This window comes from Carya illinoinensis, chromosome 5 (assembly GCF_018687715.1).
Source record: "Carya illinoinensis cultivar Pawnee chromosome 5, C.illinoinensisPawnee_v1, whole genome shotgun sequence".
Lineage (NCBI taxonomy): Eukaryota > Viridiplantae > Streptophyta > Magnoliopsida > Fagales > Juglandaceae > Carya > Carya illinoinensis.
This window is the reverse complement of record NC_056756.1, coordinates 12,768,621-12,783,457: the sequence shown is the minus strand read 5'-3', so window position 1 is coordinate 12,783,457 and position 14,837 is coordinate 12,768,621.

The following is a 14,837-nucleotide window of genomic DNA, read 5'->3' as shown; positions in this document are numbered from 1 at the left end:
ATGCATCAAGATCAGTACAATTTTATAATTATTTCGTATTTATTCTCCACCCAATTTTACGAATATCCCGAAAATCGATTTCACTTTTTTCTTTTAATTCTTATGAGAAATATTTCAGATTCTACTTATCTTTCTCATACACTACGTGTTATATCTATTTTAATTTTTTTTATAATAAATATGTGATGTAGGAATTATAAATAGAACAATTTAATTAATTTAATAAGAATAAAATAAAATTAATAAAAAAATAATTTAAAAATATATAAAATGTGTGGTGTGCCACTATAAAATGATAAGAAATATCCCTTTCTTAATTGGATAATACCTTGAAAAGCGTGACACATTAATTAAATGCTTCAATTCAGAGAAATATAAACAACAATAAATGATCATGTGCGCCCAGTCTACATTACATAAAAAAATTCCATATCACATCATCATATCCTCATATAACATGTCTATTTTCTTTATAAATTGGATCTTCCGCCTCAATCATTTAATTAAAAGTACTGAATCTTTATATTTCATCATAATTCCCACAGATCCGGTCCCGCCTCCAATCCCTCTCCCGCTCTGACCCCTGCACCCATGGATATTTAAATATCAACTGGGAATATTTTAACTGATACAACTCACACCACCATAGAGATTTAGTTCTCAAGTGGGAATTGAATTTGCATTGAGTACATGCCACGGCCAAGCCCTCAAAAGTGGTGCCACAAGAGTCACACGGAGAAGAGTACTCATTCTTCTGGACAATAGCGAGAGGATGATGTTGATGATATTCCTGACGTGCGAAGGTTCTTCCAAACTTGATGCGCGAATACTTGTCAATAACACAATCGGGATGCGCAGCAAAGTCGCATCCCTTGCAATAATAGAACCACTTCCTTGAGTCTCTAGTTTCCTCGCAAATAAAACAATAATATTTTCCAGAATTGTTTGCAACCGTATACGTGAGTGTCAAGAAGAGATGTGCATCATACTCATACCTAACTCTATGTGGAAGAGTTGCGCATGTAAAACACAAGCCGAACTCGCATACGGTACATACAAATAAGCAATGGGAAGGATTCTCATCATAACAACCATTGCATATTATTTCATCACGATTTAAAGCAATGGAGAGGGAGTGTTGATGACCTTCATGCTTGAGGGCTTCCCGCAGAGAAGAGCATTGAACGTCCATTTTATAGAAATCGTACAAGTCACTATTGAAAATCACCAGCAGTGTAAAACCAACCCTTTGCAAACTCATTCACCAACCCCCCAAACATCGGCACTGTTTTCTTTCTTAGCTCAATTAGGCCACCCACCCAAATCTCTCCAGCAAGGTTAAAAATAGCTGCACCAAAATCAGAAACTGTAGGCTACTCTCTCTTATAAATAGGAGAGCTCAGTTGTGTAGAATGTGTAGGCAAATAACAAAGAGAAAGAGAGGACGTGAGAGAGAATTTTTAGAGTTTTTGTAATCTTACAAATTCAGTAAAAGAAGTTCTAGTGGACATAAACAATTTGCTGAACCACTTAAATATCATCTTGTATAATTTTAAACAGGCCAGAGGTGCAACAATCACATCCGTAACAGAAGCCATGTTGTAAACGCCAACAAGTAACACATTGGAATATGCCACTTGGGGAAGGTGCCTGTGAGAGAAGGGTGAGTGGGTGCTTGTGACAAAAGGGCTGTTGCTTCTTGGAAGGAAGTATAGTACAGCTACCGTGCATAAAGAAGTTACATTGCTCACAGCTGTAAAACGGGGGCGTGATTGAAAGCATACATCCCTCGCAAATCTTATCATCCTCGAGCTCCTTTCTACTGATGATTAATTTATGTTCATGACTAAAATGTTTGATCTCAGACCAAATCAGACTCGCAAGGCACCGACTCTGTGGTTGCAGTCAGGTCCACGTTGATCTCACCTTGACATCTTTTGCGCATTGCAAGTGGGCAGCATACTGGCAATCTTGACAATAATAAACTGCGTACTCTGTTTTTATCCTTCGATGGTAAAGTTTACAGAGTATGTCATCCTTCTCCTCTACCATTCGATGAAGAGAACATGTGAGAGTGAGAAAGTGATTATGTACAGTTGTACTGATGGTGCGTGGATACCGAGTACATTTGCCGTGAACCAAGAATCCACAGATACTACATAGGTGAGCGATGCCCTTGTCGGTGACATTCATCGATGCTATTTCGAAAGCGGGAAACGCATCTAGTGTCGATGTCAAAATTGCATTGCTCACAACTGTAAAATAAGCCTATACTACACTCCTCGTGGCAGACATCACAAGTAACAGTTTTTGATGGCGCACAGAGAATAAGGGTGTGGTTTTGGTGCAAATGGTGGTGTATTTCGACTTCAAGGGGCGGTTCATTGCATGATTTATGAAGCAGGAAGTTGCATTCGGAGAATTTGTAGGCCGGACCCAACACTGGTTCCGCGGACCTCGAGCAAATAGCTTCCTTGTTCCCATCATTTTCCAGATCTTCTTTGAAGACCAACGGATGCTCATGGCTGAAATCAATATAATTTACTCTTACCATCTCCTCCGTCTACTCTCTCGCTTACACGCACACATGCAACAACATCTGCACAAGTAAGATTCGTGATGTTGGGACAAAGGCAGAAAGCCACGGTCAAATCGAAGACAAGGCCCCAAAAAGGTGACAATAAGCAATTAAATTTAAAATTAGCAATTTATATCATCTTACATTGAAGTCTTTTTTGGAGTAAGAACCTGACCCGCAATTAAGAACCTGATCCGGAGGAATTGCGGATGTTTAGGAGACTGATTGCCGATGATGTTAAGGATTGGAGTCCAAATGGTGCAAATGAAGATCGGTCTCAAGGTGTAGGCCGGCTAGAGAAGAAGAGTTAAGGACATGTCTGACCAAAAAGTCAAGAGTTTATCGTTGAGAAAAATATACTGTTCACACCAAGATTCTTCTGGTGCAGTATATCAAACCATCACAAAACAGGTCTATCCTCGATTTTACTGTCACTGTATATATAGTAACCCGCTTTTGATGATGAAAAGTTGGAAAAAAGCAATAGACATCAGAAACCGGACAAAATTAGGAAAAAACACAGGAAGTTACAATGGATCGATCGGGAAAAACTGGCAAAGAGATAACAGATCTAAGGAAAGGGAAAATACAACTACTTCTAGATGGATTGAAACAAAACTGCTTAGAACTAGCACTGCAAGCAAGTTAAGTGAAAACTACATATAAAAAAATACATATAAAAAAAAGCACCTGTTTCTTGTGCTTTGAAAGAGATACTAAAGGGTGAGCATTCCAGAGGTTTGAAAACTGAAGATACTACTTCATCCTTATCATCGTGTTTAATGAAAAATACTAATTATATTATTTAAAAAAAAACTTAAAAAAAAATTAACTTCACGCTAATAATTATGAATTTTAAATTTTTAAATAAAATTGATAAAATGAGTTTTACACATAAAATTATAAGTACACTTAGCACTATTACTCATTCTTAGAAAAAGTCTATCCAGCCTCCGGGTTTTTTTCCGCACTCCACACTCCTGACGTGGCCAACCGGTTCGGAGCACACGTCACGGTTTATTGAAATTGAGAAATTGAAACCCGAGCTTTATTCTCCCGCTTCAGTCTCCCTCTTCAGACCTCTCACTCGAAGACCTCTCGACCTCACTCGACGAAGACCTCTGGACTGGGTACCTTCATTCTCATTCTTCTCCCCCATATCTCTCATTATTTCAACTCCTCCTTCCTCTCACTTGAAGCTTCTTTCTCACCCCGACACCCATCTCAACTTCTTTCTCACCCAGACGCCAAAACCCCCTTCAGTCCCGAACCCCCAGTATCAAAGTCTTCTCCCTCAACCCGTCTCTTCTCCAACACTAGCGCCCATTTCTTCTCCCTCAACCCCTTATCGTACTCTTCCCTCACCCATCACCTGGAGGTCCCTCACCCTTGAAACCCTAGAAAAGCTATTTTTCATCCTCAACGAAGACCCCATCTCCCTCACCCCCCTTAGTCCCAATCTTTCTCACCGTCACTCTCCCAAGCCCTTGAGTCCCAATCTGTGCCTCGAACCCTCAAAAACCCTTCTTTCGTTCAAGCTGATACTCACTCAGTCACACCTATTTCGCCATTTTGTTTGGGTTACAAGCTTTAGACCAAGCCCCAGCAGTCTTGTCAAGGTGATAAATCTATTTTAACTGCTTCTTGCAATTTTTTCTTATCTTTAAGTTTTTGTTAAATTATCATCTACGTTTGCGATGCTGGCCTTTAAGTAAAGCTAAAAGATCTTCGAAGTTTGTAGAAATAATTGGGTTGTTTGCAAATATTTCTTTGCCTTTGTGTGTTTGAGATCTTTGGGATTTTCCTATAATAGAATAAAGCTCTTTGCATTTGAAGAAGAATAGTCATCCATTTCATCAGCTCATGTCTTTGGGGGAATAAGCTGGCTTGAAAGACCTTGCCCTGAATTGAAGTGGAGCATATAACAAAGTGAAAAGTAGCGATTTGAACTTCATACACAGAAGATGTGAAGGAATGATGAATTCTATATTTCATTCATGTCAAAGTTGGATATACAATGTGCTATTTATAGGAAATCAATACACTATTGTGCTCAGACATTGTGTCGAGCAGATGGTGTGCACTGATATTTTAGCCCAGTTGTGAGGCCGTTACAACCGAATTACAAATCCTTAATACAAAGAATATTTTCACAATAGAATTACACAAATATTCTAGAGGAATCTTCTGAGTGGAGATGCTGAGGACCCTAGCGTGAGTCTGAGCTGGGACCACTTTCATTTGTGCTCTGTGATGGAGCTGCGCTGGGACTAGTTTTGGTTGCTATGCTTTCAAGATGAAAGAATGCATTGAACATCCCCAATTCTAAAAGAGAAGTTCTTTTCAAGAGCAATGAGACAAAGAGATGATATGCATAGGACAAAAGCTGGTAGTTCTTCACATTTGTTGTTTCAAGGGGATGATATGCATAGGACAAAAGCATTTCCACAAAGCACTGGCGCTTTTCTTGTAATAGTTTTTGGTTGGATCATGCTATAGAATGTATGGGGATAGTTTCAAATGTAATCTAATCTATTTTGAGTAAGTAGCTCTCATTTTTGAGATGGGCATGAAACATTGTAATGTAATCTAGTTTCTTCTAAGTTGTATATACTCTTGCAAACATGAGCATGCTAAGGTTTGCATGTACGAAGTCTTTTAGCTATGTTTGTCAATAACTTTTAATTGAAAATGGCTTAAAGTGCAGGAATGTCATAAAGCTAATGTGCTTATGGATATTTCAAAGGACATTTCATTATTAATATCTACGTTAGTTTCAAATGGCAAAATGCATTGCTCCTCTGCAATCTCGATCTTATTTTTGGCTTTTGTAACCTTGGATTTTAGATCTTCAATCAGAGTTTCCATGTCCCAAATCGCAGAATATATCCTTTTCTTTAAGCTGTTCAATGCAATTTTGAAGTTTCGTCTTCATTTCAATTTCTCGTTGAATTGAACCATTCCAATTAAATTGAACCTCAGCAACATCCAATTAAGTTGCAGGGCTGCTATATATGAAAAACATATATTCCTCAACCAAAAAAAATCATAGCCTATAATCTTAGTGGAAAACGAATTCCTCAACTAAAAGCATAAATTTCTCAACTAAAAAAATGCATTAACTATAACCACAACCACAATCTTAGTGGAAAAAGAATTAACACCCTTCGGGGCTCCTTCATAATCATAACCTGTTAGATTGATCAACTTGCATAAAAGGATCAATTAAACCATATTTACAATCATTTCCATGCCGATTGTGTGCAAACTTTACAATCATTTCCATACCAGCTCTAGTAAGTCACAACAAAAACAATTTCCATACCCTATTCAACCATTTTAGAATGGTTTCCATACTCCCTTTGGGCCTCTAGTAAGTCGCAATAAAAATAATTTTCATATCCCATTCAACTATTTACAAATACACATTTACCCATTTGTTACACTAATTCATCTAAACCAATTGTTGCACAAACACGACCATTGACTTGCACTAGGTCCCATGGGGCATGCACGACATTTCTTGGAGATATGCAAAATTGAAAAATTAAAACAAAGACATCAAAGTCCTTCAAATGGTGCAAGAATGCAGTCACATGGTCATCACTTGGGGATACATGCGTTAGCCCAGAATGCATTCTTGACTTTGCACTCATCATCCACATTCATGATGGACACGAAGCCATCATTCATTCCTACAACAAAGTGTAAAAAATGCATTAACTTAATGTTGCACTATAAAACATTAATAACATTTTCAAACTAATAATGTGTATCTAATTCGGCAAAATCGATATCGAAGGCATGGGTGGCCTTCCATCTTCCCCTTCGCCTATCATCAATTAGAAGAAACAAAAGCATGCGAAATGAAACCGAACATCATCAATTAAGTACAGATATGATCTCTACATGCAAGCATGTTTTTAAATTTATTTTAAACTAAAATCAAGCCAGTGGAAGCAAAAGCACTCCAATTTATTGCATTCCTTGCGATGTGGCTTTTAACTCAACTACCATAAAAGATACACAATATCCTAACAAAACATCAGTTTGACTCCGCAAGATTTGAACTAGTTCAATTTCCATAATTAAAATTGGCTGGTGGGATTTTTTTTTATAAGTAAGGAAGTTGCTTTGTTCAACAAGCCGACATTAGGCAAATCAAGATTTTGCACAATCTGAAATGCAAGCATGTGTGGGTGAGTAACAATAGCAATTGCAATGCAAATATAATGTTGGATGAAGTGTCCAATGTCACTAGTGACCTTTTCAAGAGTCAGCCAAAATCAGACTATTGTTGTAGGAATGACTCATTTAGCAACAGGATTGGGATTAGAGATGAAGTTCTTTGACCAAATATTTACATATTCATTTTTATTAAAAAATGGTGAGTAGATCTTCTTGCATAGAGAATGGTGATATTAAAATACAAGAAAACAACAATAGTAACCTCGAAGGTAATAATGATAGCAATATTTACACTTGCTCAGTTAATTAGTAACTAGACACAACGATATTTACGCAGGCATAGACAAATATTTCCGAAGAACCAAAACTAACACAATCTCTGTAAATCTGCTTCTTAGGAATGTCTTTTTAATTATGTGAACCGGTGATTAGTCCACGGTAGAAGAAAAGGAAAATAACACAAGGAGGTAAAAGAATAAAGCTATCAACTTATTCAGAACACATCTAAATCAACCCAATCAAAACCCCCACAAAACCAAAACAGAACACAAAAAGCCCATAAATAGATAATGAACAAAAATCACAGATCAACCAAAAACCCCACAGAAATTGGAAATATTCCACTTTGATCATGTACAGCACTTGGAGCTTAAATAGCAAAGCAAGAGAGAACAACTAGGAAATTGAAAAAAGGATTTAAATGAAGGTTGATTCACTTTAGAGTCACTTTTGCTCCCAATTCCCTTCCTTGAACCCTCTCAATAGTTCCTTTGTGAGCATCTTTTCGACAAGCTCACTCCTTTTTAGATGTATATACTTACATACGTAGTGCTGGACAAGCGAAAAAAAGGAACACCCACCCACCTTTAAAACGAAAGCAAGAATCGCTCACTTTTAACGCTAATCGGAGACACTACAAATCAACCAAAAACCACACAAAACACAGATCAAAAAACAAACACAAACTCAAATATCCATTAAATACAAAAACATTATGCTAGAAAAGGAGAGACAAAATGAAAAGAGAAAAATAAAAATCCTTTCTTTAATTTCTTACCCTTGTCGGCAAAGCACCAAGCAAAGAATAATGCTGGGCGGAAGAGACGATGAGTTGGGCAGTGGGTATCGACGGTCCCAGAAAAATGTTTCCTTGATATATTAAATTATCGATGGTCGAGGGGGAACTTACGGTCCTTGTCGAGGCAGAGCTTGGTGATTACTACCTTGGATGGATTGATGCCGATGTTGACAGTGGACCCGCTCACCTTCTCGCGAGTGATACGCTCGATTTGTATGACCCACGTCCGACGATAGACCTGGACCACCTTACCACCGCGACCCTTGTACGGAATAGTAAATCCAGAGAAATTTTCTTACACGGTGCCGAAATGATGGAGCCACTGTCGGCAGATGGTCAGGTCGGCGAAAGGAAATGAGTGGAGGAAGTTAGAGAGAGAATGCGGGGGAAGGGAATGAAGAAGTGAAACAGCACGCGGGGTGGGGGTGAGAATTTGAAATCAACCAAGAAGGACAAAAAACGCACGTTTTCAAATTTAAAAAAAAAAAAAAAAGGCAGCCACGTCAGTTGGAGTGCGGAGGTTGAGCTACAGGAGGAGGTTGTATAGAAGAACTCTTCTTCTTATAGTCTTATTTCTTTCTCTTGCAGTTAACATTATCAAAATTTAAAATTTGAATTAAAAATGTGATGTAATATTCTTGAAAAATGGTTAACAAAATGAAGTTTTCGAGTCTTCAATGATTATCTTTTTTGTTTTTGAATTTAAGGCATTACCTTTTTCTTTTCAATGTTTACGATTTTTCAAAGCGGGTTATTTAGTTAAAATAAGATAAAAATAAAAGAATTCTTATAAAAAGACTCAAAAGTTCTCAATATCTGTTGATCACACAGCAAAAATAAAAGTCAAATTTATTTGTTATAAGTAACTTAGATGAGTAATGCTACGTACAGTCGTGGAATTGTAAACGTCGCGCAATCGTTTTGAAAAAGAGTGGAGTTCACGGTTAAAAAGTTAATTTTTTTTCATGTAGGTCTCATATTAATTCATTTTTTTCAAAGCGACTGCACGTCGCTTGCATAACCACGACTGTAAATATCATTTCTCAACTTAGATTTTCTAGACAAATAATAATTTTAAATGATATCAAAATTTTGAAAAAATTGATAATTTAATGAGAAATCCTTTGGAATCCAATGTATTTTTTTTACGTGATTAAAGAAGTATTTTTTTAATAATATTGTGACTTTTTTTATTTTTAAAATAATATTTAAGAATATAAAAATAAATGAAAAAAAAATTATTTTATTCGGTGAATTCTCAAGCTGTAGCAGTACTCTAATTTAATATTTCTATACAAAAATTAAAGAAAAACACTAAGGCCACCGCTAGTGGCTCCCGCTGGAGGCCACCGCTGGCCCAATTTTTTTTTTTAATTTTTTCTTTTTTTTAATGATTAAAAATTTTTTTTAATATTATTATAATTTTTTTATATTTTTTAAAAATGTTTAAAAATATTAAAAAAATAATTAAAATAAAAAAACAAAAAAATAAAAAATTATTTTTACCTAACGGTGACTCCAGCGGGAGCCACCAACAGTAACTGTAGCACCGACCAAAATTAAATGAAATAATCAGTAGATAAGATTTTTAAAAGCTCATGCTGTTCAAGGTACCGTCCCATTAAAAAGTATACAGCAGGGTTCTTACATACACGCCTATATATATATAAATATCTAACTGTAAATATCAACTTTTATTAATTTTTGTTAATTTGTTTTTATTTTTTTGTTAAGTTCGTTAAGTCTTATTTTACAAAGGCTCTTAAGACCTTTAATTATTTGAATTGCAGCTCTCATATAAAATTTAATATAGGATTATGTTTTATCAAAAAGTTCTTAACAATCTCGCATCGTACTTAAATTGGCGTCTTTTTTTTATATCTTTTTTATTCTGATAGTATATATTTTTTTTTTTCAATTATTTTAAATAAAAAATTAAAAATAATTTTACTCTTTAAAATAGAAATGCTTTAGAACATTCTAATTGTAAAATTTAACTTTAAATAAATTTGACTAATAAAATGCTTAAAACACTCAATATATAATATTAATTATTAATTTAATTAGAATTTAATTATTTTAAATATTAATATTTAATATTATTTATTTGAGTAGAATTTAATTATTATTAATATTTTAATTAGTAGAATTATAAAATGTGATAAAAATAAAAATTAAAAAAATTATTAAATTAATAATATTTTATTATTATATAAAGAGTAAATAGATAATTCAATATGGATACAGATCAATACTCATTTTTTGCTGAAATTTAAATTTTTTTATTTCAAATTTTTTCTTTTCTTTAACCTTGTATTTTTCTTTTAAACAAATAAGTTACTAACTTTTTTATTTTATTTAAATCAGTATGTCAGTTACATCCTACGGCGAAATTGTTCCCTAATATATATATATATACACATACATATATTAGGTATGAGCCATAATTATATTTTTTATAATAAAATTTATTTTTTTAAATGACCTTTACATAAGATATATATATTTTTAAAAATTTATACAAATCATTAAATATATATATATATATATATATAAATATAAAATATAATCTCTTTGCACAAGCCAAGTGACTCGTTGAGGTCACGAGGATTCGAGGATCCTTTGGTGCACATTTGAGTCTCTGACAGGTCATCCAACTTTACTTAACCAATCCTCGAGCTCTTGGTAGAAACGACAGGAGTTTGGTGCTTTTTGGGATGTCAGCCACGGAGTCAGTATTTCAATAAAACCCGGTTTAAAAGAAGGAAAATGCAGAGAAAAATGTGCTAATTTGGCTTTAAAGAAAGCAAAACGACAAGGCTAAAGCTAATCAAATCTACACTGTATATAGTGGATCTATATTCTATATTGCATAGCTTGGTTCAAGCCATCGTGCTGTCGTTCAACTCAGTCTCCGATGCGCACGCTCTGCCGGCCTCCAACTGCCGTTACCAAGTACCAAGACTCTTTATTATTATATCTCTCTCTCTTTTTTTTTTAATAGCTTTTTGTTTAATTTGTTTTAATTTTGTAATTTTTTTGGAGGAATATTTCTTCAGATTTTCATCAAATGTTTAAACGAAAATTTCAACTTGTTAAAAACTAATCTTAAAGCTAAGAAATTCATTTCAAAAAATAAATGTAAACGGATAATCAAGAATCGGAGAAAACAAACAATTACAAAATCCTTAAAGAAAATTGAAGCGATCAAGAATGGCTGTGATATCATCTGACCGAACCCAAAATTACTTAGATAATCAGGACAATGTTTGAATTATGTGCAATCTAGTAGTAATTATTACGTGATTTCAAAATACAAACCTGATATATTATAAGAAGAATGATAATTGCAGTCATAAATATATGCACCACGGAATTATTTTAAAAAAAATAAATAAATATGAGATTCATATAAAATAATAATAAATTTTTTCATTTTAAAAAAATAATAATAATAATAAATTTTTTCATTTTAAAAAAATAATAATAATAATAATTTTTTTTATTTTAAAAAAATAATAATAATAATAATTTTTTTAACAGAAGACATCACTCTTTTTTAAAATAACTGCATAACACCTATACATTCCATAACTCTATATAATATTACTCGTAAAATTTTGTTACGTATAAGCGAATCTGCGTATCAAGACTGTTGTCCTTATATTTAAAATTTAAATTAATATTATTTTTATTAAAATCTTAACTTTTTAACCAATAACGTTGATAGATATGTGTATTAATACTTAAAATAGTTTACACTCAGATTTTTACTCGCTCGCAATGCTTGAGTTGCGCCATGCATCAAGATTAGTACAATGTTATGATTATTTCCTATTTATTCTCCACCCACTTTTTTGAATATCCCAAGAATCGATTTCAATTTTTTTTTTATTATTATTATGAGAAATATTTCAGCTATTTCTCGATTGTGAGTGACCCATAAATTTTGGTGTATCTACCATTCAATAGTATGTGACAGTGGACAGGTCGTTGTGCTCCTGTATATCGTGATCAGTGTCAGTGAGAATTGTTAATCTTAAATCAATAAAAATAGGGTAGAGATAGAAAGTGTGACGTTTCAAATTTCGTTTGGAATCGAACGGACATTTGAAGTATCGAGATATGTAACACAAAGTTACTTGCCCCCGTTCATGACGGATAAGATGTAATGTTCTTAACATGTATCTAACAATATGCAATATTTGCAATGGATAAATTTTTTTTTTAACAATACTATGCACCAAATTGAAAATATCTCAAATGCTTAAAACATATTTCATACATAAAAACCTATTGAACAACTAATATCACAACACTAGTCCAAAATAGTTATGATTCAAAAGTACTGGAGATGCAACTCCATCGTACAAATAGTAATTTAACTACTATATTAACATTAACGACGGTGCGCGCACCGTCGTTCAGTCGACTGTGTCTAGTTGGTCAGCTTCTAATCCTCCTTCAGGTCCTGTAACAAGATCTACCATTCGGGGAGAATGGTAGTTGGGACTACCACAATGAGATTTGATTACAAATCTCAGCAAGTTAACAAAAAACTTTCATACATGCTAATGATGCATGGATGACAGTAAAAGTATAAATGCATAATCAAATTCATAAATAATTAAAGCATAACTTAGCGTACAACATAGCATAATTGACATAACTTAAATTGAAACATGAACTGAACTTGACTTGACATGAACTTGATCTGAAACTTGATTTAGTATGAACTTACTTTGAAACTTGAATTAACATGAAAAATACATACTTCACAGTTGTTGTGATCCCATGTATTCTACGTGTAAATACATACTCCACAGTTGTTGTGACCCATGTATTCTACGCAAACTTGACTTAACATGAAAAATACATACTCCACAGTTGTTGTGGCCCCATGTATTCTACACATCACAATGCAGTTAAATACATACTCCACAGTTGTTGTGGCCCCATGTATTCTACACATCACAATACAGTTAAATACATACTCCACAGTTGTTGTGGCCCCATGTATTTTACACAAACTGAATGTACTCAAGATGAAACGTGACTGGAATACGAAAGGACTGGAGCCCTGACGTAACATAACGTGATTTGAACATAACTTGAAATACATGACCAACTTGAGATAGAAACATTTCGTAACATGGCATAACATATAATAGACAACATATTTAACATGACATACTTGTAATGTACAGTAATACATGACAGAATATATTATGTAATAGATAAAAATTGATGACAGAATAAATTCTGTATAATAGACAATTACGTGATAACTTGGCATAGCATGACATATATGATAACATACATACATACACTGTAGTTCCTTTACTTAGCACACATACATAGTAGACTGCTAGTAAGTTAAAAGCTAACTTATCTCGATCTCCACGTTTCTTATAAAACTTCAAGTGCGATCACGAGGAACTGTAATTAGTGATTCTAAAAGTTAGAACTAAATCACTAATAATTTGAAATATAGAAAATACTAACTTAAAAAGTAAAATTTTTATTTTACTCTCTACATGTGGGAAAATGACCGTTTTACCCATAACTTAAGGATTTTGCATACTAACTCCAAAAGTTTCCAAAATTTACATTTCTCATGTAAATTTTGTCCTAAACTTAAATATCAATTCAGAAAAATTTAAAACAAAATACAACTATAGAAAACACACTATGGCCGAAACATCCATAGGTCATTTCCCTTGATTTTTATTGCAATTCCTTTCAATTTCAAAACTCATGCTTAAACCAAAATTTTGTAATAAACATCTTCCAATCCTAAGTTCAAAACCATACTTAAAACATCCATTTAGAAAAAGCTAATAATCAACACCAAACTTTTTTGTAAAAAGATCCAAGCACTTGAATCACAAGTTTTGACCTTAAATCAAAATATTTCCAAGAATTTCAAAAAATCAAATCTTACTTCTAACATATTCATAATATCATCCTAACATCAACCATGCTTTAAATCATCAAACTAAAGTCACCAAAATCACAAAATAACATTTGAAGTTTTTGGTTTTACACTTAATCCAAAAACAGAAACTTTTTCCTCAACTAGTTTTGATAAATCTCTTGATCTATGACTTATAAATATATGATCTTCAAACCAAACCATTACATGGTTTAAAAAGATGTCGTAAAACATATATAAGCTTCTAATTCAAGATCACATGGTTAGAAATTAACCAAAACATAAATTTAGCCAAGAATATCCACACTTTGGCTTATCTGAATATCTCTTTGCATAAAATTTCATATCTTTGAAACTAACATCAAATATCTTCAAAATAATAATATAACATGTATATAAGATGCTTAGGATCCTCCAATAAAATTATCAAAGTCATTAAAATAGGTTTAGACCACCAAAGAGTTAAACTTTCTCAAAACAGAAACTGTTTTTCCTCTTCCAGTTTCTAAGTTTCTAAATCTAAGAAAATCTTTCATCAAAACCTTTAATCATGCAAAAATCCTCAACCAATAGTCATATATACATGTTGACAATACTTCTTAAAAATTTCGGACCAATATCTATCCATTAGCTTGGTCAAAAACTCCAAACTATAACATATTCTCCAGTTTATCTCCCAGAATGACCTTTCTATAGTTTACACAATATTTGACTGACCAAATGATATTCAAATGAGGCAAATAGGATATCCATGTAAACTAGACTAAAAAAGGAACAACTTATATGAGGAGATTTTATGATAAAACACTTACAACAGCTTCGAAATGGGCGTGCAAAAGAACTCTTAAAAGCTATCCGAGAGAGAGTGTTTGATAATCTTTTATTGGAAGGTGTAATTGAAGATAAGTTCATGGGTGCTGGCTGGACATACTTATGGACGAGATAAGGGAGGTGATAAGGCTGGATTTGAGAGTTGAGTGTGGTTTTCTCCTACCCAAAATATCTATAAAAGATTATCTCAAAATATTCTATCCAATAATGTCTACAAAAATCAATTC